This window comes from Cavia porcellus, unplaced genomic scaffold (genome assembly GCF_034190915.1).
Source record: "Cavia porcellus strain 051 isolate PalLab524CR breed Dunkin Hartley unplaced genomic scaffold, mCavPor4.1 scaffold_11, whole genome shotgun sequence".
NCBI lineage: Eukaryota > Metazoa > Chordata > Mammalia > Rodentia > Caviidae > Cavia > Cavia porcellus.
Genome location: NW_026947494.1, coordinates 57,648,159 through 57,670,349, shown reverse-complemented (window position 1 = coordinate 57,670,349; position 22,191 = coordinate 57,648,159). Strand labels below are relative to the sequence as shown.

The following is a 22,191-nucleotide window of genomic DNA, read 5'->3' as shown; positions in this document are numbered from 1 at the left end:
GTCTGCTGGCCCTCATCCAGGTCTCTTGGGAAGTTCCCCTGGCTTCTGGAGGTGACTTCAGAGGCTGAGCATGTAGTGTTGGAAGGAGAACTGTGACCTATATAAATCTGGCCCCTTTCCTGAAGCCTGATTCCCTTTGAGCAGTCCCATTCTGCACCCTGTCTCAACAAGCCCTCCCAGCCCTGCCAAGAATGCATCTCTCCATTAAGAACTGGCCTGAGAACTATCCACAAGCTGCCCGCTACACCCACAGCTGGGGTGAGGGGTGGGAGCCTTGTGCTACCCTCCCTCCCCATACCTCTTAGTTAACAAAATACGAAATGCATACAAGAAAGAACACATGACATCAGAGATTGTTTGGAGAAATGTTGGTAAGTGAGGAAGGACACCAAGATACACGTTCACTGAATTTCTATTTCTTTTCTTTCTTGCTTTTTATTGTATTTATTTTTGGTACTAGAGATGGAACTCACAACCTCATGCTTGCCAGGCAGGCACTCATGCCACTGAGCTAAATCCCTGGCCCTTTCATTTCTATTTCTATATCAAGAGGAGGGAGAGATACTATATCATGCACCATATTCTTCTGCCTTGCTCACACTCCTTAAGCACTGATGCTGTGCAATGAAAACAATGTTCTTGACTGCATTCACCTGCACTGGATGAGACTTGTTATTTTTCCAGAACTGAGCATGTTAATTGTTGGGGCTTTTTGGTTCAGCAGAGAAACAAAGGCAGAAAAGAAAAAAGGCCTTATCAGTGGGCATGGGAGAGCTGCCAAAGAGTGCAAGATCCCTCTGAGGCAGACAAAGAAGCCATGGGGCTTTGATTAGGTTGGACAGGGGATGGTGTGTGAAGAGGCGGGCAGAAAGACCTACTGACAGCTGATGGGGGAGATGCTGGCACATGCAGGAAAAGCAAATAGGTCAACTGGAGCTCGGAGGAAGAACACAGAAATCAATACTAGAGGGACACGCTGTCATGTTAGGGTCCAGCACCAGGTTGGGCAGGCACCACGTGAGGTCTGGCAGGCTCCCCATGAGTGAAACCTATCACTAATTCAAGCGGATTTCATACCAAGAGCGGCCCGTAGGGTGATCTGGCGCTGATGCTGACCTCGCAGGGACACCTCCTCCTGTACTTCATTGTGGCCCCATCTGCCACCCAGTGTTCTTTCTTCTACTGTTCAGTTTCTTTAAGTCAAGGAATGAAACACCTAAAGGAAATAGCAAGGAAGGCTGCATCAAAAACCACGACTGTTTCCTGGTTTATTACCAATAATACCTCCACTCACAAAATTATAGAACAATAAAGAAAATTACAAACCAGGAAACTTTAGTTTTATAGGAAAGTTAGAACATCTTAATATGCTAGGATTATAGTAAAATAGATATGCACATCTCTCATGTGCACTTATATGCACACATTTTGTGATACTCATTAAATTCCTTTATTGTGAAATAATTCTAGCTTTCATTTTTTGGAAATTGCCTGATTATAGACTTTGATATTAATTCAGTGAATCAATCCTTCAGTTTATAGCCTTAAATCTTTGGTTGTCAGTCAAAACTGCCTAACGCTGCTTTTCATTATGATAGACAATGTGAAATCTGCACTTCTACAAAATTTCTAAGCACATTATTACAATTTTATTGCCTATAGGCACACTGTTGTAACAGAAGTACAGAATTTATACACCTTGGATACCAAATGCCCAGCAATTCACATTCCCCTCATCCTCAGACCCTGGAAATCACCATTCTACTGCCTGCTTGAAAGGTTCCTATATTTTAAGCATCTCATATAAAGAAAATTGTGTAGTATTTGTCCTTCTGTGATTGGTCTACTTCACTAACCTTTCTGGGTTCTTCTCCAAAAACAACAGAAACCAGGAGTGAAACGTTCTGCGCTCCCTTGTTCACAGCAACACTTTCCGTAACAAACAAGATGTAGAAGCAATATAAACGTTACTGTTGCAATGGATAAAAACCAGGCCATACGATTCCTACAATCCAAAAGTATTCTGCCACTAAGAAGAAGGGAACTCTATCATAGGTAACAATGCAAGTACATTTCTTTCAAATTAATTTAGTAGCCATAGAACTTTGTTAGGGAAAGACGGGAAGCCCCAGATAACTTCTCTCCTACACAAATAACAACTACAACCAGACACAGTCTCAAAATGCTGGAAGCATGCGGTACCAGGCAAATGGGGACTGGAATCCAAAGGAGAACAACAGCCCCTAATGGGCTGTTCCATGTTGAATTTCTCCTACTGTGTCTTCCAGCTTTGTCTAGGGAAAATAAATTCCAGTAATCACTGAAAGAATAAATTCTGGACTACAATCCTTCTTTGTATCCAGAGAAGTGTGGACTTTTGCTCAAGGGTGGGGGTGGGGTGCATCTGAGGCATCCCCACCCCACTTTTGTGGTTTTTTCCTCACCAGTTGCAAAGCTGTCGATCAGCCTCAGGAGAGGCAGAGGTACCTAAAGCCCCAACAAATGACCTGTGCCCAAAGGAACGGGCAGTGACTTCTGCTGTATGAAGAGAATGAGGGAAATTGCCACTATGTTTGTACTCTATTCCTGTTGCTGATGGCCTGAGGGTTGACCTGCCTCAGGTTCTCCTCTTGTAGCAGGAAAATGTAAACGGCATTTTAAAGAGGAGAGAGCTGCAGAAAGAAATCACTGAAGTCTGTGTAAGAGCCAGCACAAGGTCTAGACTCACACTGAGCGGCTTGCACAGAATAGTTCCAAAGAAGCAAGGCAAAGGCTTTGGGAAGCGACTGAGCTATCAACCACCAGGCATCTAGTAGACCAACAGGGCTGGGGGTGGGGCACTGTGGCCTGAGCACAACCTGGACCCTGCAAAGCAAATGCAGCATGCAGTCTGACCCTGCTGCCTTGACAGCTTTGCAGAAAAACAGAACAAGAGAAATCATTGCTTGCCTGAGGATTTTAATAGGAACCAGAGTCTGCTAAATCAACCAGCAAACTGTCCAGGGCACTATCCAAAACTAAGCAATAGTACATATAGAAAATTAAGGCAATCTGACCAATCCTCAAGGGAAAGGGCAATATCCAGCCCTGAAACAACCCACTTAAAGAAAGGATCATGGAAAACACGTACCATGGAAGCAGAAAGCCTGATCAAACTGTAGACACTTTGTTCAGCAAAGGTAAAGCCATTCTGTTCTCAGCCACGGAACTCAGCTAAATCATATGATTTCATCCAACTGAAAGCCCTGGGAACGTGGTGACAACTTTGCTACACACAACTATGTTCACCACAAGATAGCCATTGTACCACAACCTTCAGCTAAAAGCTTGCAACTCTTCCCTGCAACCTCTGTTTGCCACTCTATAAAAAAGACAAGCTCTCTGCAATCACCACCTCAGACTTTGAGGATGACTCCCCTGGTGACCACTGGCATCAATAAAATTTCCTTTTTCTCCTGAGCTCCTGGTTACTGTTGGCTCAGTTTCTCCTACAACACTAGAAACAACCATTCTGAAAGAAAGAAGAAAAAAAGAAAGAAAGAAAGAAAGAAAGAAAGAAAGGCAAATACCCTTGGCATGAATGGAATATGACATTAGTGGAATTCATTTAATGGAAATAAATAAGCTTCCATCAGAGAAAGACAAGAGGTCAAGACTCTGCGGGGCATTAAAATGCCAATCTGAAAAGCAAAAGAAAGAAAAAAGAACAAAAAAATTAAGTCTCAGAGACATGCAAAGCAAAATAATCAGTTTTAACACCTTACCATCTTCATGGGTAAAGGAGGAGTTGAGGAACAAGAGAGATACAGGAAAGAGTGGGAGATAGGTCACAATTCATGGAAAACACATCTAAGATGCTGGGAAAAGTCTCACCCAAGACACGCTCAACTCAATACACAAGCATAAAGACAATTCTGCAAAATGCTCAGAGAAAATAACAAGCCCAATACAAGGAAATGTCAATTTAAAACTTCCCATGGAAAACACACCAGCCACAAGAGACTGAGAGAACACCTTGCAGGGCCGAAAGAAAAGGTCCCCCCAGGTACTGTGTGCCTGTGATGTAAGTTCTGGGGCCCAAATGAAAATAAACAGGAAGGTTAAAGAAGGGGAGAAAAACGCAAGAGAATCTGTTACTAGAAGGCTTGCTACAGAAACACACGAAGGGATTTTCTTCAGGTTGAGGGTAAAAGGCAGGAACAGGCAGGGTGTAATTTCAGGAATCAAAGAGGAGGAAAGGAATGCTGCCTGTTTGGATACCAGAGGCTGGTTACTCTCCTCTTCAGTTCACACACAGGGCAAGAGCAGGAAGATGCAACAGCCTGTTGCCAAAGCTTTCAAGTGTCCCAGGCGGGGCTCAGGCAGGAACCCTGCTCCCCTAGTCCCTCCTCCTAGGATCAGGGCCCACAGGTGACAGCCCCAGGGCTCTGCCTCAGGGCCCTCAAGGGACTGCAGCAGCTCATTTCCCCTTAGCTGTCCCCCTCAGCCCGGGTAGGAGGGCGGGAAACCTGCAGCCTGTTTGCAAGCAATGGCAATCTCTCAGGGTCGCGGGCTCCTGTCCCAATCTTGCTGCAGAGAGGCAGAGGGACCGCCCTCCCGGGAAAGTTACAGAATGTTGCAAACGCGCCGCGCGCGCGGCTTTTGACCGTTTGTGCACGCGGGCACGCGGGCCTGAGCACCCGCCTGCGGGGCGGGTTTTGGTCTCGAGCTGCGAAGCCGCCTCCCAGCAACAAAGCATTGCGGTTCAGGCGGCAGAGCAGTTGGCTGCTCCAAGCAGTGCGCTCTGCCAAGGTCTGGGATAGAAGTACCCCCGTTCCCCAATAGTTCCGGGGAGCAGTGCGGCGGGGCTAGCTTTGCCCCGCAGCCCTGCTCCCTGCCCGCGGGGGCAGGAACTTGCCCCAAGGGCCCACCTTTGTGGGCCCCTCTCGGCACCTGCCCAGAGCCCTGGGTGGGCGCATCCTGCTTAGCCAGTGTGCCCGCGGATCCGGTCCTGACGTCTGGCATCAGGCATCAGGCATCCCGGGCTTGACCTCAGTGCTCTGGGCAAGAGTGCCCGGAGCACTGTTCCCCTACCTGCAGGCCCTTTTGGCCCTTGAGGCCCTTGCGGCCCTTGAGGCCCTTGGGGCCCATGGGCCAACAGGTAGGCTCTCTTCTGGGGAGGCCAGTGCTTCCCGCAGAGGATTTTCAGACACGCCGCAGCAGCAGCCGTAGGTCCTCCCGCAGGGACTGCTCGGGCATTTGGCTCTTGAGGCAGGAGGCTCAGCAGAGGAGGGCCGCCCAGGAGGCTGCGAGGCCCCCGTCCGCCTTCAGGCCAGTGGTAGGCCGGCGAGGCCAGGTGCCTTATGTCCCCAGGCCTGGGCCTCTGAGCACAGACCACCGCAGGCAGAGCGCCAGAGCTCCAGCTGCCCCCTCCCCCCAGCCCTCCTGTGTGAGCTCCTTGAAGCGAAATGCCATCAGCAGCTCCTACAGCTCCACCGGGGGGCTGCCAGGACAGCGCTGGAGGGCTGCAGCCCCCTCGCACATCAGGCCGCCCCCGGGCTCCACCAAAGATCTGAAGGCGGCCAGGCCTGACAGCCTCCAGCAACCGTGTTCACTCCCCCAGGTTCCCCGAAAGACTGGGAATGAGGTGGTGGCAGACACACCATCCAGACACGAAGAAACCAGAAAGGACCACGAGATGACACCAGAGGGTGCTGGCCTAGGAAGAAGAAAGATCCCTCTCCTGAGGCGTCGCCAAGGGCCACCCCTCAGGCTGCCACCACCTCTGGAACTGAGCTATAAGATCACCAGGGAGCACATAGCTCAGGAGAAGGAGGCAGCATTCCAGCTTGTGAATGCCAGGCTGATGGGTAAGTTGCAGGCCCTAGACATCAGCAGCACCACACAGCCTGTCTGCCCTCCTCCCCTGCCTGCCCCAGGTACTGCTCCTGAACCCTTGATCTCTGCGGGGGAGAGTAACCACAGAAAGCAGCAGGACTCCACCCTCACCAGTAGCCCTCAGCCTTCCTGCTCTGCTTCCCAGCCTCTGCCAGGCACTGATCCACCCATGATCCCTGCAGGGAAAGGTAAGAACAGAAAGAGGGCCCTAAGAACAGAAAGGGCCCCTAAGATCTTTGATGCCACAGAGCCTTCCTGCTCTGCTCCCCTGGCTGTCCCAGGGACAGCTCCTCCACACACCATTCCAACACGGAAGAGAAAGAACAAAAGGGAGAAGGCCCCTGAGGTCTTTGACCACACACAACTTTTCTGCTCTGCTCCCCTGGCTGCTACAGGGACAGCTCCTCCACACACCATTCCAACAGGGAAGGGTAAAAAGAAAAGGGAGAAGGCCCCTGAGGTCTTGAACCCCACATGGCTTTTCTGCTCTGCTCCCCTGGCTACTCCAGGGACTGCTCCTCCAGACACCATTCCAATAGGGAAGGGTAAGAAGAAAAGGGAGAAGGCCCCTGAGGTCTTGGACCCCACACAGCTTTTCTGCTCTGCTCCCCTGGCTGCCTCAGGGACTGCTCCTCCACACACCATTCCAACAGGGAAGGGTAGGAACAAAAGGGAGAAGGCCCCTGAGGTCTTTGACCTCTCAGGGCTTTTCTCTCCTGCTCCCCTAGCTGCCCCAGGGACTGGTCCTCCATCCACTAGGCCTGCAGGGAAGAGTAAGAACAGAAAGGAGAAGCCCTTCCTGGGCTCTGGGAACCCACTGACATCTCCCGCCACAGCCACAGTCTCTGCTGTAAACACAGACACTAACAGTAGAAAGATTACAATGGACATCACACCTCCACCTGATCCTCTCCTTTCTGGGCGTCTGGTCCCTGGCACCAGTGGCAGCTCCCTCCCCTTTGCACGAGGGACTGTCACACTGCCCCGTGGCAGCACAGCCATAGCCATGGGCTCTGGTCCCAAGTCAGGAACTGACAATGGTGAGGAACCTATGGATACCACACCCCCACCTGAACTTCTTCGCTTGGGCACTCCCGCTGGCACCAGTGGGAACTCCTTCCCATTTACACAGATGACTATGGCACTGCCCAGTGGCCTTATAGCTGTAGCCTTGGGCACTGGGCCTCAAATGGGGCCCAGCTTTGGGGCGCCACCTATATATGTCACACCCCTACACAATTCTCTTCTTCCGGAGCCTCCCGCTGACACCAGTTGAAACTCTTTCCCCTCTGCACAGGTGACTTTGGCACTACCCAGTGGCAGCACTGCCATAGACACATCCTGTGCTCCTGTCTTGGGCACTGACACTGGCAAGGAAACTATGGATACCACGTCTCCAACCTGATCCTCTCACCCACTTCCTCCGCCTGGCACCAGTGGGACCTCCTTCCTCTGCACTGTTGACTGTGGCACTGCCCAGTGGCAGCACAGCCGTGGGCTGTCTTTCCCAGGTAGGGAAAAGCAATGGAGTAGCATCTATATATGTCACACCCCCACACAATTCTCTTCTTCCGGTGCCTCCCCCTGGCACCAGTGGGAACTCCTTTCCATCTGCACAGATGTCTATGGCACCACCCAGTATCAGTACAGCCACAGGCACATCCTCTGCTCCCCAGTCAGGGACTGACACTGGTGTAGAGCCTATGGATACCACACCTCCAGCTGATCCTCTTTCCCGGGGGATTACCGCTGGCACCAGTGGGAACTCCTTCCCATCTGCACAGATGACTGTGGCACCGCCCAGTGGCAGCACAGCCATAGCCATGGGATCTGGTCCCCAGGTGGGGCCCAGCTTTGGGCCGACCTTTGCATATGTGGCAGCCCCACACAATTCTCTTTTTCCGGCGCCTCCCCCTGGCACCAGTGGGACCTCCTTCCCATCTGCACAGCTGAATGTGGCATGGACCAGGGGCAGGAAGGTCACAGCCTCTTCCCTGCTAGGACAGAGCTTGGGCATTGGTGGGCCCACACATAAATGCCGCTTTTAGGGTTCCTCCAGCACCCTGCCCACCCTGGGGGCTGCTGATAGGCAGCAACATGGAGCCGCCACCTATACCCATGGTCTCCGTTTCTCGGCCCTGGCAGTCACACCTCCTGGCCTGATCGAATCCCTGTTCCAGGTCAGCCAGCCTCCAGTACCCCAGCACAGGCAGCCCTTGGAGGATCCTCACTCACAAACATGACCTCAGGCATGTCGGACAGCTCCCAGGCAGCTTCAAATGTCACCCAGGCTCTTTTCCCTTCTGGAACTTCTATTGCCACTGACTCTGCCACAGCCACCTACATGCCCAGTGCTCTGACCCAAGTCTGGCACAAGAGACGGCCTTTCTCCAAGGTAAAGCTCAGCCCTTATCCAAGGTAAAGCCTAGCTAGAGCTCAGGCTTAGTGATAGTGACAGCTTCCGGTTCAACAAGGGGCCAAGCCAAGGGAGGATATGGTTGCACCCAGAACTTATAGCCACAGTTAGGGTACTGAGCATGTCTTCAATGTGAGGAGACAGGACCTTGGGGGGAACCCAAGGATGTGACAAGCAAGGCTGCCTCAAACCACCCACCCAAGCCCGCCTCTAACCTTGGCCTTCCTGCTTCTCAAGGGGGCAACGGTAGGAGGAAGCTGGCCTTTAAGGCCTCTGCACACACTGCTGCTCAGTGAGCCTCCAGATCATCCTCCCACAGCTCAGTTCCCACTGCTGTAGGGTTTGAGAGGACAAAGCTGCCCTAAGAGAACATCCACTTCCTCCTAGATGCTACCTCCTGTGAGCCCCGTACGCGTGTCAACTACAAATTCTGAGCTGACCACTGTGATGCCGGGGCAAACTGCAGGTTTAGGACAGCACTGTTTGTCTCATTCCCACTGTCTTCCCAGCTCCTTACCTCTCCAAGCCGTGAGGACGCCACTGTGATCCTCACTGGTATTGGCTGTCTACCCTCAGGCCACAGACCGGGCCGTTGACAGCTTTTCCTGAATAAACCTACTGCGGTTAAAGTCAGAAGTCCCACAGGAGAGGTTTTCTTACTGCTCACCAGAATGATGAACCACTGAAAAAGCAGAGACATGGAAAATTAATAACCTTGCTTAGGCCTTTTCTAGTACAACAAACCTATCCCAACAAGAAATAAACACATCCTTAGGAGGAAAAGGACTTAGTCAAAATCAGAGTGAGGAAATGAAGTATAATAAGAAGGAAGAAAACACCAAAACGAAAACTTGAGAATCCTTTTGCTAGACAGATGAGCACCTTGCCAGCAGCTTGAGCCATTGGTGGTGCATGGGTGACTGTCCCTTGCGGCCCCAGGGGACAGTTACTCATGTGCTGCCTGTGCTTCAGGGCTCCCCTCCAGTGAAACACAGGTATCAGCCCTGTAGGAAAGGTGTTGCAAACTCACACAAGGCTATCAGAAATACCACTGCGAGTATCCTTAGCAATCTCTGAAAAGTACATCTCCAGGAAGTAAGAAAAATTCTAAGAACTGTACACCAACAAATGAGACCGCCTATGAAGTGGACAAAATGCTAAAGGTAAACTAGTAAAAGGAGCTGACAAAGTGATAGAAAATGGGAAGATGTGCCAAGTAAAGTAGAGACACGAGATCAGTGACCAAAACCCTTAGTAAAAACAGAAGCCCAGACAGGGCCCAGCCTTTGCAGGTGTGTTACTTAGTTTCAGCAGAGTTCTTTTGTTTTCCTCTGGTTCCTTGGTTAGAAACATCTCCTGTCCTTCCACCTGCTTGGAGAAGATACTTCCTGTCAAGTCAAAGCTTTCCAACACTGTGGAACTTCTGGGTACTGCACCCCAGGTTCATCCCCTGTGGTCAGAGTAGCTACTTTGTATGACTTGGGATTTTCACAATATCCTGATCATGACCTCACATATGGGACTTAGGGAATGTTTCATGTAAAATTGGGACAAACGCCCTGTGTTAGGGCTCCTGAATGGTGCACAGTAGATATCTCTGAGGTCTAACCACTTTAGAGTTTTATTCCAGTTGTTTTTTATTGCTCTGCTTGCTGCTTAATATATTTATGACTGAATTTTTGGGATTGAATTCTCCTACTAGAATTGTTCATTGGTGTGTTCTTCAGTATTTTCTGTCCTTCCACTTTCCACTTATTCCTACTTTGGACTCTAAACTGCACAGTGACAGCATAGAGTTGGATCCTACTTTGTTACCATTCTTCAGTCTCTCACTTTGACTTTCATATTTTATTCCATTGATTTTTATTTACTGTGACCTTTGCTTCTCACATTTTATGTCTTTATTAGTTTTGTTCATTTCCTCCATTATTGCCCGTGTCTTTGTTTTGTTTTGTTTTGTGGTGTATCAGTTTGGTTCCCTTCTCAATTCATTTTCTGTTTAATTGTAGAAATGTGTATTGGTTACCCTATTAGGTTTTTTCTAATATAGCAAATGTGTAGGATACTGATGTTATATAGTAATGATATCCACTGGCTCAGTTTGCAAGTTTCCGGTCCAGGGTTCATTACACTGTTGTTCTTACTGCTTTGGCCCTTGGAAAACAGCACAGCATGGTGGGCCTATGTGGCAGAGAGAAACCACCCCACACATGGAAAGAAGTCAAAATCTCTCACTAGGCCACACCTCTTCAAGGTTTACCCCTCCCCCTGGCACCGCCCTGGGGGTAACCTTTATCCTTTAGCACGTGGGCTTTTAGCCTGCCAAGTTTAACAGTGAAGCTGAAGGTGCCAGTGAAATCTGAACTTTTAAACTAATACAAAGTAAGGTCTGATGTTTGGCATAGAGAATTTGAATGTAAGTGTTCTGTTTTGGTTGCCAGCTAGGAGACAAATGCTATCGCCTGCTTGTGTGATGCATCTTTGCAACATGTGAGCAAGGAATGGGCATGCACTGGAAAGGAGAGGGCAGGCCAGTCCTGGCCTGTGGTGGAAGCATCAGTAACTGAGGTGCCCACAGGACATGCAGTGACCTGGCGTGAGCAGAGGCGGTAGCTCAGGCTGAGCACTGCGGTACCTCGTGGTCTCCTTAGGTTGAGAGTTGAGGTTAGTGGCACAGACACTTCAGGACAGCCTCTTCCCTTCCCTGTCTCATCCGAGGGGATGGGGCCTAAAAGTACCCTAAGTCTACACAAGGTAACTGCTAACCCTGGCAGCCAGGCTCTGCAGCTCCTGCCAAAGATGACGATTTGGTTGATAAACATGCTCTTTCCTCAGGAGGACCAGCGAAAAGATCTTTAAGAATGAAAGCACAGGTGCCGCTCAGGTCCTGGACAGGTTGGAAGCAAAAAACAGACACCTTTTAAGGAAGTAATGCGTGTTTTTGATACATACTGATTGCGTCCGTCATGGGTCGATGGTACCTGTGCGGGACACGTCTTGATTCTCTTTGCCTCCCTGCTCCTCTCGCCTTCCCCTCCCTGCGTTTATTGGCCCTCTTCTCATTTGCAAAGGTCTCTATTCCTGTTTCCTGTCATGTATCTTTTGTTTTGCTCTTTAATTGATGTATACTTTGGGTTTCTTTCTTCTTCAGGGACGTGTCTATTCCTGTCAGTTGCCCAGATTTGATCTTTGATTTTGGGAGATCTAATTTCTTTCTTGGTTTACATATGCCAGATATGGGTCATCTATTGGAAACATAGGTGGCAGAATATTTTTGCCATCCTGTAGGCTATCTCAGCACTCTGTTGGTTGTTTGGGTGTGAAGAAGCTTTTTAATTTGATGTGATCCCATTTGTGAATTCTTGATGTTATTTCTCATGTCATTAGTTTCTGCTCAACAAGTCCTTGCCTACAACCCTGCTTCAAGAGTTGTACATATTTTGTCCTCTAGCATGTTAAGTGATTCTGCTTTAATATTTATGTACCTGATGTGTTTTGATTATAGTTTAGTGCCTAGTGACATACACAAGTCTATGCTCAATGTTCTGCACATGGACAGCCAGTTTTCCTAGAATCATTTGCTAAAGACTCTATCTTCCTCCAGAATGTTTTTGGTCCCTTTGTCAAACATCAGATGGCTGAAGGTGTCTGGAGTTGTTTTTTATTTTTGTTTGTGTTTGTGTTTGTGTGTGTTTGTTTTTTTGAGACAGGCTCTCACTATGCAGTTCAGCCTGGCCTTGACCTGACTGTGTAGGCCAGGCTGGCCTCGAACTTGTGGGGATCCTCCTGCTTCCTGAGTGCCAAGGCCCTCTGGGGTCATTTCTACATTTTTTCTTCTGTTCCAATGATTCACAGATCTGTTCTAATGCCACTACCATGCTCTTTCTATCCATGTAGCTTTGTAATATACCTTGAAATCTGGCATGCTGAGGTCTCTTGCTTTGGTCTTTGTTGCCCAGGATTTTTTATTCTAGGTGTCTTCTGATTCCACATGACTTTGAGGATTGTTTTCTCTAGTGCTGTGAGGAGTTCCGTGGGTATTTTCATTGTGGTGGCATTAAATGGTTGTATGTACAGCGATTTGGATGACATCACCCCTGCTTACCCAGGAGTGGGATATCTGTCCATTTGCTGGTGTCCCCTTCGATGCCTTTTGTTCAGAGTACTATACTTTTCACTGTAGATGTCTTTCATTTCCTTGGTTAGGTCAGTCCTAAGTATTTAGGTTTTCTTTATGTTATTGTGAATACAGGATTGTTTTCCTAATTCATTTCTCAATCGGTTCATTACCGGTCTATAAGAACAGTACTGACTTTTTATATTTTCCTGCTATATTTTGACTTTGCTTGGAGACTTTTGGTGGAACTTTTCCTCATTGTTGCTCTCTATTTAGTATGATTCTGGCTGTTGGCTTGTCCTCATGGCTTTTATCAGATTGAGATAATGTCCTTTTATAGCTATTTTCTTCAGCATTTTTAATATGAATGGGTGGATTTTGCCAAAGGTTTTTCCGCATCTATTGAGATGATTGTGTGATGTTTTTCCTCATATCTCTTTATGTAGTGTATTACATTTATTGATTTGCAAAGGTCAAAACATCCTTCTATCCGTGGGATGCAAACTTGATTAAGGTATGTGATCATTTGGATAATTACACACCAGGTTTCCTGGATCTTTCTGAGGAATTTTGTATTTATATTCATTAAAGAGATTGGCCTGTAGTTTTCGTTTTGTAGTTGCTGTGTGGAGGTTTATCTTGTTTTGTATCAGAATAATGGCAGCTTCTAGGAATGAATGTTTAAAAATTTTTTAGAAATTTAAAGATGGTAAAATAAAACAGAACAAAGCAGATCAGAAGAAAACAATCTAAGTGGCACAGATTTCAAAGCAAAGCAACAGGACATCACCAGTGGGCTACCATAATGTCTGTAGCTTTCTTCTAAATAGGTTTCTATATTTCACACACAATGAATTCATACAAAATGAAATAGTATAAAACGGATCCCAACATAATAATGAAGGCCTTATAGGCCTTCAAACCAGACAATAGGAAAATCAACAATGGCTGCCATAATGTCTCTTCTTCTCTTCAAAATAGCTGTCATACCGTCATGTATGTTGACATTAAATAGTACAAAATGGACTAAAGCCACTCTGAACAAAGAATAAAAGCATTACTGGATTTCAGAGCATAAAGATCGGGAATCAGCAATGGAAACCATAATGTCTCTTTTTCTTCAACGTAGCTGTTTATTTCATCACACGTAATACAATCGATGCTCATGAACTGTTATGGAGAAGTTCTGGGCATGTATAAGCCTTTACATATACACCTATCTTTCTACATGAAAGGGAAAAGCAAAACAACAAAATACTAGAAAACAAGAAACAAAAAAGACAACAATAGCAAAATACCTAAAACAATGATGACATAGTCCTTCAAAACAAGGTGGTAGGAACAGAACTATCTTACATAGTGATCTTCAAAAGAGTTCCTCAGATCACCAGACATAAACAACCAAAATTGATCCAGTCCTATGAATGTTAACTGTTTTGTCCCAAGAACTAATAGAACTTGCAGCACAATCATCTTAGTTATCTTAAGTGGGTTTATACAAATTTATGTATATTGTGTTTTTCTTTCCTTTTTTTTTTTCTCGTTTTCCCTGAGATGATACAGTTTTCCTTTTTGAGCCGGTTCTTAACCTTTCACAGGATTTGTTGAGGATTTTGTACCTTACTGTTTCTCACACTAGGGAGACAATATAGTATTTATATATGTGATTTTGATTTATTTCACTTATGAGTATGGTCTCCAGTTGCATCCATTTACCGATACAAATCTCAATGTGAGCATTCTTTACAGCTGCGTAGGATTCTACTGTAAAAAAGTGTCTCATCTTTTTATCTATTGCTCAGTTGATGGGCATTCAGGTTGTTTCCAAGATCTGGCTATTACAAATTGTGCTTCTGGGGCTGGGGATTTAGCTCAGTGGCATAAGCACCTGCCTTGCAAGCAGGCAGTCATGAGTTTGATCCCTGGTACCGATAAAAAAGAAAAAAGAAAAAGACAAAAAAAAATTAAAAAAAAACAAATTGTGCTGCTATGAACATGGGTGCAAATATATCACTGTGATATCATGTTTGCAGTTCTTCTTCAATATGCCCAGAAGTGGAATAGCTGGTTCAAATGGGACTTCCAATGCCAGCTTTTGGAGAAACTTCCAATCTGGCCTCCACAGAGGTGCACCAGTCTACACTCCCACCAATAGTGTAGGAGAGTTCCTTTTCCGCACAGCCTCTCCAGGATTTGTTGCTGGTAATTTTCTTGATCCTTGCCATTCTTTCTGGAGTGAGATGGGCTCACAGTGTGGTTTTAATTTGCATTTCTCTAATGACCAATGATGCTGAGCATTTCTTCATGTCTGTATTTGCCATGTGTATTTCTTCATCTGAGAAATGTGTATTCATCTCAAATGCCCATTTTTGGATTGGGCCTTTGTATTTTGGGGATCTGATTTTTAAATTCCTTATGCTCTTTTCTGAGGGACAGTTGACTAAGATTTTTTTTAACATTCATGAGTTCTTTTTTACTTTGAGATTTCTTTTGACATGTAAAAACCTTTTAATAAAATGAGATCTCAGTTATTGATTCAGGGAAGTACTTCCTATGCTGTTTGATTTTTGTTCATGAATTCTCTTCACTACCTTCAAGATTTCTACGTAGTCTGTCTTCCAGCAGATTTGGTGTTTGTTTTAATATTTAGATCTTTGATCCATTTTGACTTCAGTTTAGTACATGGTGATAGGCAAGGGTCTAGTTTTAGTTTACAGCATATGGAGAGCCAGTTTTTCTAGCATCACTTATTTACGAGGCTGTCTTTGTTCCAGAGAACATGTTGGTCCCTTTGTTAAAGATAAGATGGCTGAGTGTGTTTGTAGTTGTAGATGTATCTTGTAATCTATTCCGTTGATCTTCAGGTCTATTTTTATTGAAGTACCATGCTGACTTTATGATAGCAGCTTTGTAATGTAACTTCAAGTCAAGGACTGTGACCCCTTCTGCCTTGCCTTTGTTACCCATAATTACCTTTGCTATTTTAGGTCTTTTCTGGTTCTACATGAATTTTAAGAATGATTTCTGTAGACCTGTGAGATGTGCTAGCAGCATTTTGATTGGGATTGCATTAAATCTGTATAACAATTTTGGGAGAACGGCCATGTTTACAGTGTTCATTCTAGCTATCCACGAACAAGGAATGTCTTTCCAGTTTCTCAGATCCTTTTCAATTTCTTTTATCAGGGTATTATACTTTTCCCTGAATAAATATTTTTCTTCGTTTGTTAGGTTCATTGCTAAGTATTTCATTTGTGTGGAAGTTATTGTGAAGCTGTGGATTCTTTTATTTCTCTCTGTGAGTTTATTGTTTGTGTATAGAAATGCTATTGATTTTTAAGTATTGACTTTGTATCTAGCTACATGACCATATTTAGTTATTATAGCTAGGAATCTTGCAATGGAGTTTTGGGGATCTTCTAATGGAGAGTATCATGTCGTTTGTAAGGAATGATGATTTAACTTCTTCTTTTCCTATCCTTCCTCTTTTTGTTTCTCTCTCTTGTCTAATTGCTCTGGCTAGTATTTCCAGCACTCTATTGAATAGGAGTAGTGATAGTGGACATCACTGTCTTGTTCCTGACTTCAGAGTAAAAGCTTTCAGTTTTTGGCCATTTAATGTGATTGTGGCTGTTGGTTTGTCATAAATGGCTTTTATCATCTGGAGATAAAGACCATCCATTCTGATTTTCTGTGTGGTTCTTATCATGAATGAGTGTTGGACCTTATCAAAAGCTTTTTTTGCATCTATAGAAATGATCATGTGATTCTTAGTTTTGGGTCTATTACTACAGTGGGTTACATTTATTGATTTGCATATGTTGAACCACCCTTGTATTCCTTGGATGAGCCCCACTTGGTTGTGGTATACAATCTTCTTGATGATTTGCTGCCTTCTGTTTCCCAATATTTTATTGAGAATTTTTGCATCCGTGTTCATGAAGGAGATTGGTGTGAAGTTCTCTTTTTGTGGTTGTGTCTCTGTCTGGTTTTGGTACTAGAGTAATACTTGCTTCCAGGAATGAGTTAGGGAGAATTGCTTCCCTTTCAATTTCATGGAAAAGTCTGAGGAGTGTCAGCATTAAGTCTTCCTTGAATTTCTTGTAGAATTCCTTGAATTTCTTGTAGATGGATTCTTGCAGGGAATCCATCAGAAGCTGGGCTTTTCTTTGTTGGTAAGGTTTTAATTACATTTTCAGTTTCATTAAATGCAATTGCGTTATTCAGCAGTTTTACATCTTATCGATCTAGGTGTGGTAGTTCATACGTTTCTAGGAATCTGTCCATTTCTTCTGTGTTATGAAACCTATGAGGGAAGAGTTTTTCATAGTAGGTGTAGGCAAGGTGTCTGTTGTTTTTTGGGTTCAGAATATCTCTCCCTACTGCAAAGAGTTTCCCCAGTTGAGGGGCGGTTTTTAGACAGACCTTACCAGGTGGCTCAAAGGCACTGACTAGCTGGGCAGGGCCCAACTGGGCCAACTAGAGGTCCTCCAGTGATGGGGGACACTGGGCAGGGCCCTACCAGGATCTGAGGGACTTAGCACGTGCTGCTGCTGTAAGATGGAAATCGCTGCATGTGACTCCAGCTCATAGGCAGAGAACAGGTGGCTCCAGGCTTCTTGAGGGTGGCTGGATGAGGCCAAACACAGGCCAAGGGGGCCATAACTAAGCCCCATCTACTTCCTGGGGTCCTCTGCTGATGGGTGATGCTGGGCGGGGTCCTACCAGGCTCTCAGCAATGTGCCAAGCCTGCTTCTTTGGATGGAAATCACTGCATGCCTAGGAATGAATTTAGAAGTACTCCTTCCTTTACAATTTTTTAAAGATTGTGAGGAGTAGTACTATTACATCCTCCCTGAAAGTCTTGTGAAATTCAGCTGTGAATCCATGAGGTCCTGGACTTTTCTTCCTTGTTAGGTTTTTAATTTCTGTCTCAACTTCAGAAGCAGTTATTGGATTGTTCAATGTTCTTGTATAGAGGTACCCCAGTTCATGAACTGAATTCTGTGATTCAGCTCTCAAACCCGATTGGGCCAGAACCGAAGGAGGTTTCCTCTATTGGCCACACATTGAATCTCACCACTGAAGTTGATTTGGTTCTGATTCAATTCTATTTGAGATCAAGAATTAAATTCATGAACCGAGGTACCACTGTATTTTCTTGCCTGCCTTTTGATAACTCATATGTGTCTTCGCATCTGTCTTAATTTTTCAAGACTCTCTCCAATTTGTTGCAGTACAAATTTTGATAGTAGTTTTTAATGATCTGGATTTTAGGAGCCTTCTTTGCATTTTTGCCTGACTTATTTGTAATGACATGGATTTAAGTTTTCTGTTTTGGGAAAAGATTAAATAAGGATTTGTCTATTTTGTTTATTTTAAAAAACAAGCTCACTGATTTGTTGATTTTTTTAGTCTCAATTTTGTTAATTTGTGCTCTAGTTTTCTTTATGGTGCTAAGTTTGGGTTTGGACTGTTCTTGTTTTTCTAGTGTCTCAACGTGCATCAGTAGGTTTTTGATTGTTCTTACCTCACTCTGCCTTTCTAATGTGAGCAGTCACGATGAGCTTCCGTCTTAGCACTGGTATCGTTGCGATCCAATCAGCTCTGGTACTTTGTACTGGCATTATCACTGGATTCCAGGAATTGCTTACTTTTTTCCTTCATTGTCTCTGTGACCCAGTGAGTGTATAGAAGTGAGTTATTTAATATCCAGATGTTTGTGAAATTGTGGCAAGACTGCTTGCTTAGCAAGGTGACAGCCTGTGTTGCATCTCTCGGAACACAGAAAATAATTAACATGAAAATGGTTTCTGAAGCACCTGGTTCCTGCTAAGCTATCTTGTGGGCAAGGTGATGTGAGGGATGGTGGGGAGGAACTGCAACTGTCTGCAGGGAGTTTATAATCCAAAATGGGAAGGGGAGATCAGGATCACCCTGCCGGGGGAGTCACAGAGAAGTCTGTAGAATAAAAATCTACCAAAAACCCGCAAAGGAAGGATCTAGTTCTAGTGGGGTGCTCCATGAAGGACGGACCCCAGATGTTGAGAGATGTGGCAGGGAGATGGCCCTGTAGAGGAGCAGTGTCTCAAATGGCCGGAGCAAGGCACAAGGGTCTACAGGGAAGTGGCTGCAGGAGCCAGCACTAGGGGTCCTGGGAGGATCATGCACAGTGAGCTGGGCTCAGGTCTGGTGCAGGAAGAGGGCCATGGCTCAACAAGGCCTCCCCCAAGGTGACCATCTATTCCAGCAGAGTCACAGGTATCAGAAAGCATTCATGTCAGTCACAGGGGACAGCTGATGTAGGTAGGAGCAGAGTGACAGTGAGGGAGCTGCTTGTTCCAAGTGTAAGTGGTGAGGGCAACGTGAAAGCAAGTAAGAGACCAGATAGGTTGCCGGGGGAAGCAAAAATGCCTGATTCTGGATCATAAAAGGGCAGAGGACAGGAAGCCATCCCAGAGGGCAGTAAGGGAGGACAGGAGGAGGGCACAGTGTGGGCAAGGTGACATCCTTGTTTGTGCTTTGGAGGATGGCTCACCCTCTGGGTCAGCTGTTCCCCCTCCAGGTCAGCTGCTCCCCAAGAGTCACAGCAGGCATGGTTGGGGTTGCCTGGTCATTACCATGACAACTGCACACAGCTGGGATGGTCAAGTTCAGACTGTTTTCTACTAATTCATTCCTGTTGTATTTGATAGAAAGATAGGTCGTGAGAAATTGTTTACTAACCAAAAGAGAGCTGGACCTACCTGCCCCTGGTTTGAGAGGCATAGCCCCAACAGGGATGTGGTCTGGATCTCAGGGACATCAGGAGCAAGGTCCTACACTGTGCCTAGGACATGGCAGATTCTGGGCACGACAGGGTCGAATCAGAGGCGACACAGACCAAATTCTAGGAAGAAGGACCAGAAAAGACAACTGGGGTAGGAGATGCTCTGACCCACCAGAAGCTCATTGTCCACGTGCAGCCTGAAGGATGTCCCTGACAAGCTCATTCTGATGGTTTTGGGAAACCTACGCAAGATTTTCTCCAGACTATGTGGAGGTACCATGACACACACACGCCCCACACTACCCGACATGATCCTCCCATGCCTGATGCCAGTGACAGTAACCCCCGTGCCCTCAAAGGAAATCATTCATGTGCATCAGCATCCGATGGCCACACAGGCCATAGGAGATCTCTTGGTCAGAGCTGCAGTTCTCAGTGATCTCAAATCTCTGAAGCTGGAACAGGTTAGACCAGAAGTAAAACATTTTGGTGACACAGCTGAGCCCACCCGACCCAGGCCCTGGTCAGCTGGGGTGGCAGGGAGGGGACTGTAACAGTCAGGCCCTCTATCTCAGGTCACATCCCAAGGCAAAGCCCTGGCCCCCACCATCCAAGTGGCAGAGCATAGCAGATGTGGACGCAGGTAAGCACATGGATCCAGATGGGGAGGGGCTGGCTTCTGGGGAGCAGGGTCTGGGATGCCTGGCCTCGGAGGCTGCCAGGGGCTCTGCTCCCTTCGTCTCTGCAGAAAAGGGGCAGAAAACTCCTGCTCCACTGTGGTGTGCCAGGCCCCTGCCATCTCCCACATCCACTGCAAGTACTGAACAAACAGAGGTTAGTGCCTCTAAAGAGCACAGAACAAAGTTATTGTTTCTATCATAAGAGGAATATACTTTCATGGCATGCACTCTGAAACTGAGTAGAGTGTGAATTATGAAAGAACACGCCCTCCTATCCGCACTTCCCACGGCTCAGCCACCTGAGTGTCTGTAGTGTTTTCTCCTGGCCTTGTTTCCAGGCTTCTTTCTTCTGATGCCAGTTCATGGTGCTGGCTGGTACAGGTATGGCAGGATGAAATGGTCCCTGGGACAGTCTCCATGCTCCTGAAAAGTCTTTGCCAATCCTGATAACTGCTTGTGGTTGAGGAGGGAGGTTGTTCCCTTGGTGCCTCTCAGTTGGTAAGGGCATATTTGGGGCTCTATCTAGACACCCCTGTAGGAGCCAATTTGAGCAGCTCCACTTGAATACAGAAACAATTGCTTTAGCATTAGTTCAACCGAGTCTTGTTGCCATGCCCTGATATGTACAGACTTGGCTATAGTATGTCCATCACCCTTCAACTGGCTCTAAGCAATGCAAATAAGGGCAGCCAAGATACTGACATGTAATCCTTAAGGCCAAGTGACATTTTCCTCACACTGTGTTCCCTGTTAAACAGTTGAACACAGTGGGATGGCAGAATCAGTCAGCTCCAGCAATGTCCACTGGGTATGAGCCTCTAAATAAAAGTGCGTGACCTCCCAGGGTAAAAAAGTTTACATATCAGAGACCAAAGCAACGGCCTCCTCAAAGTGTTCAAATGCTACCCCGACTGGGTTATGCAGACTGGTCCTTTGCTTATCATTCTCCTTGCATATTGAAAAGATGCTTTTCTCCCCATCTGGCTAGCCAGCTCAAAGTATTCATGTAAAACAAACTTACTCATGTAGTTCATGCCATCCTCACTGTCAGTCATCCTTGGACCACTGCTTTCTTCATGAGATAATACACTGTGGGAGAGACCTTCCATCAAGGCCTTTGTCTGTGTATCCTCACTTGGATCAGACTTGGGATTCCTTGGCTGCCCATAACTTAGACTAGGGCTTAGTGTCTTTACTCTCACCAAGAGTTGCATTGGAGGTGGTAGATGGGTGTTAACTTGCTGAGATTCCAATTAGGTTTCAGTGGAACTAAAATATATCTTTCTGGATTTGAGGACTACAAGAAGAATTACAATATTTGGATTATAATATAAAACATTTGGATTACAGCATACAGCATTTGGATTATAATATATAATATTTGGATTGCAATATAGGTCCTCTCATTCTTCATCCTCATGAGCCCTGTCCAATGCCTGCACCCTACTAAGTGCAAGGGAGACTGGCAGCTCCATGGCTGAGCCACGCCCAGCCATGCGCCCTTCTGTGTGGAGGCATGAGAGTACCCAGGTGGAACAGAAGGATGGCCTACAGGACACACAGGTACAGGCTAGAGGAAGGGGCTGCTGGCTCATACAATCTGCAGGTCTGCCACATGCAGGCCAGGAGGGAACACCTGCTGTGTGGAGCGGTGCAAGCACCCATCCTTCTGTTGGTCCAACAATGCTAACAGTGAACCCCAAGTCACCCAGACAAGCTGAGCTCCAGACACGTGCCACTGGCAGATGGTAAGGAGCAAACACCGTTGTGTATGGGAGGGAAAGAGGACATTTTAAACAAAGTGACCAAGGAGGCCTGGCAGGAAGGTGACATTGGGAGATACCCAGGTGGGAGAGGTTCAGTCACCAGAGATAAGGAGCCAGGTGGTATAACTCAGGTAGGAGTAGCCCAGAAGCTCAGGGCCATGGGACTGAGTGTGGTGACAGTAGAAGAATCCAGGAGAGAGAGGGGTCCAAAGGCAGCAGGCCAAGAGAGTTTGCAGGGGAAGCAGGAGTGGGGGCACCGAGGTGCAAGGCATGGGAGGGACCGGCTGTGCCCCAGGCTTCACACACGCTCTGACTGCACGTGGGGAGGGTCAGGGGAGCAGGGGAGGAGGGTCACCCCAGAGACCAAGGCTGAGTTTCAGCTGGGGATATTGGGGAGGGGCTCCTTTGTTGAAGAGTGGTAGAGGATTCAGAGATGGCCCTAAGGAGTTGGGTCTGAGAAGACAGAAGGATGACAATGGCGTTGACAATACTGGGGGTGGGTAGCCTGGCCAGTGGCAGCTGGGGCTGAGTGTGGTATGTTTGTCCATGGTGCTGTTCAGCCAACC

The 22,191-nt window shown here is 46.6% G+C and overlaps 1 long non-coding RNA gene across 1 annotated transcript; it reads left to right on the top strand.

The window, feature by feature from the left end:
* Positions 1-5,614: 5,614 nt before the first annotated feature.
* On the top strand, positions 5,615-21,931 carry LOC134478006 (uncharacterized). The gene is made up of 4 exons (XR_010050348.1): positions 5,615-6,065; positions 7,175-7,388; positions 19,755-19,822; positions 21,257-21,931. It is a non-coding gene; the product is annotated as an uncharacterized LOC134478006 (long non-coding RNA).
* Positions 21,932-22,191: the final 260 nt, after the last annotated feature.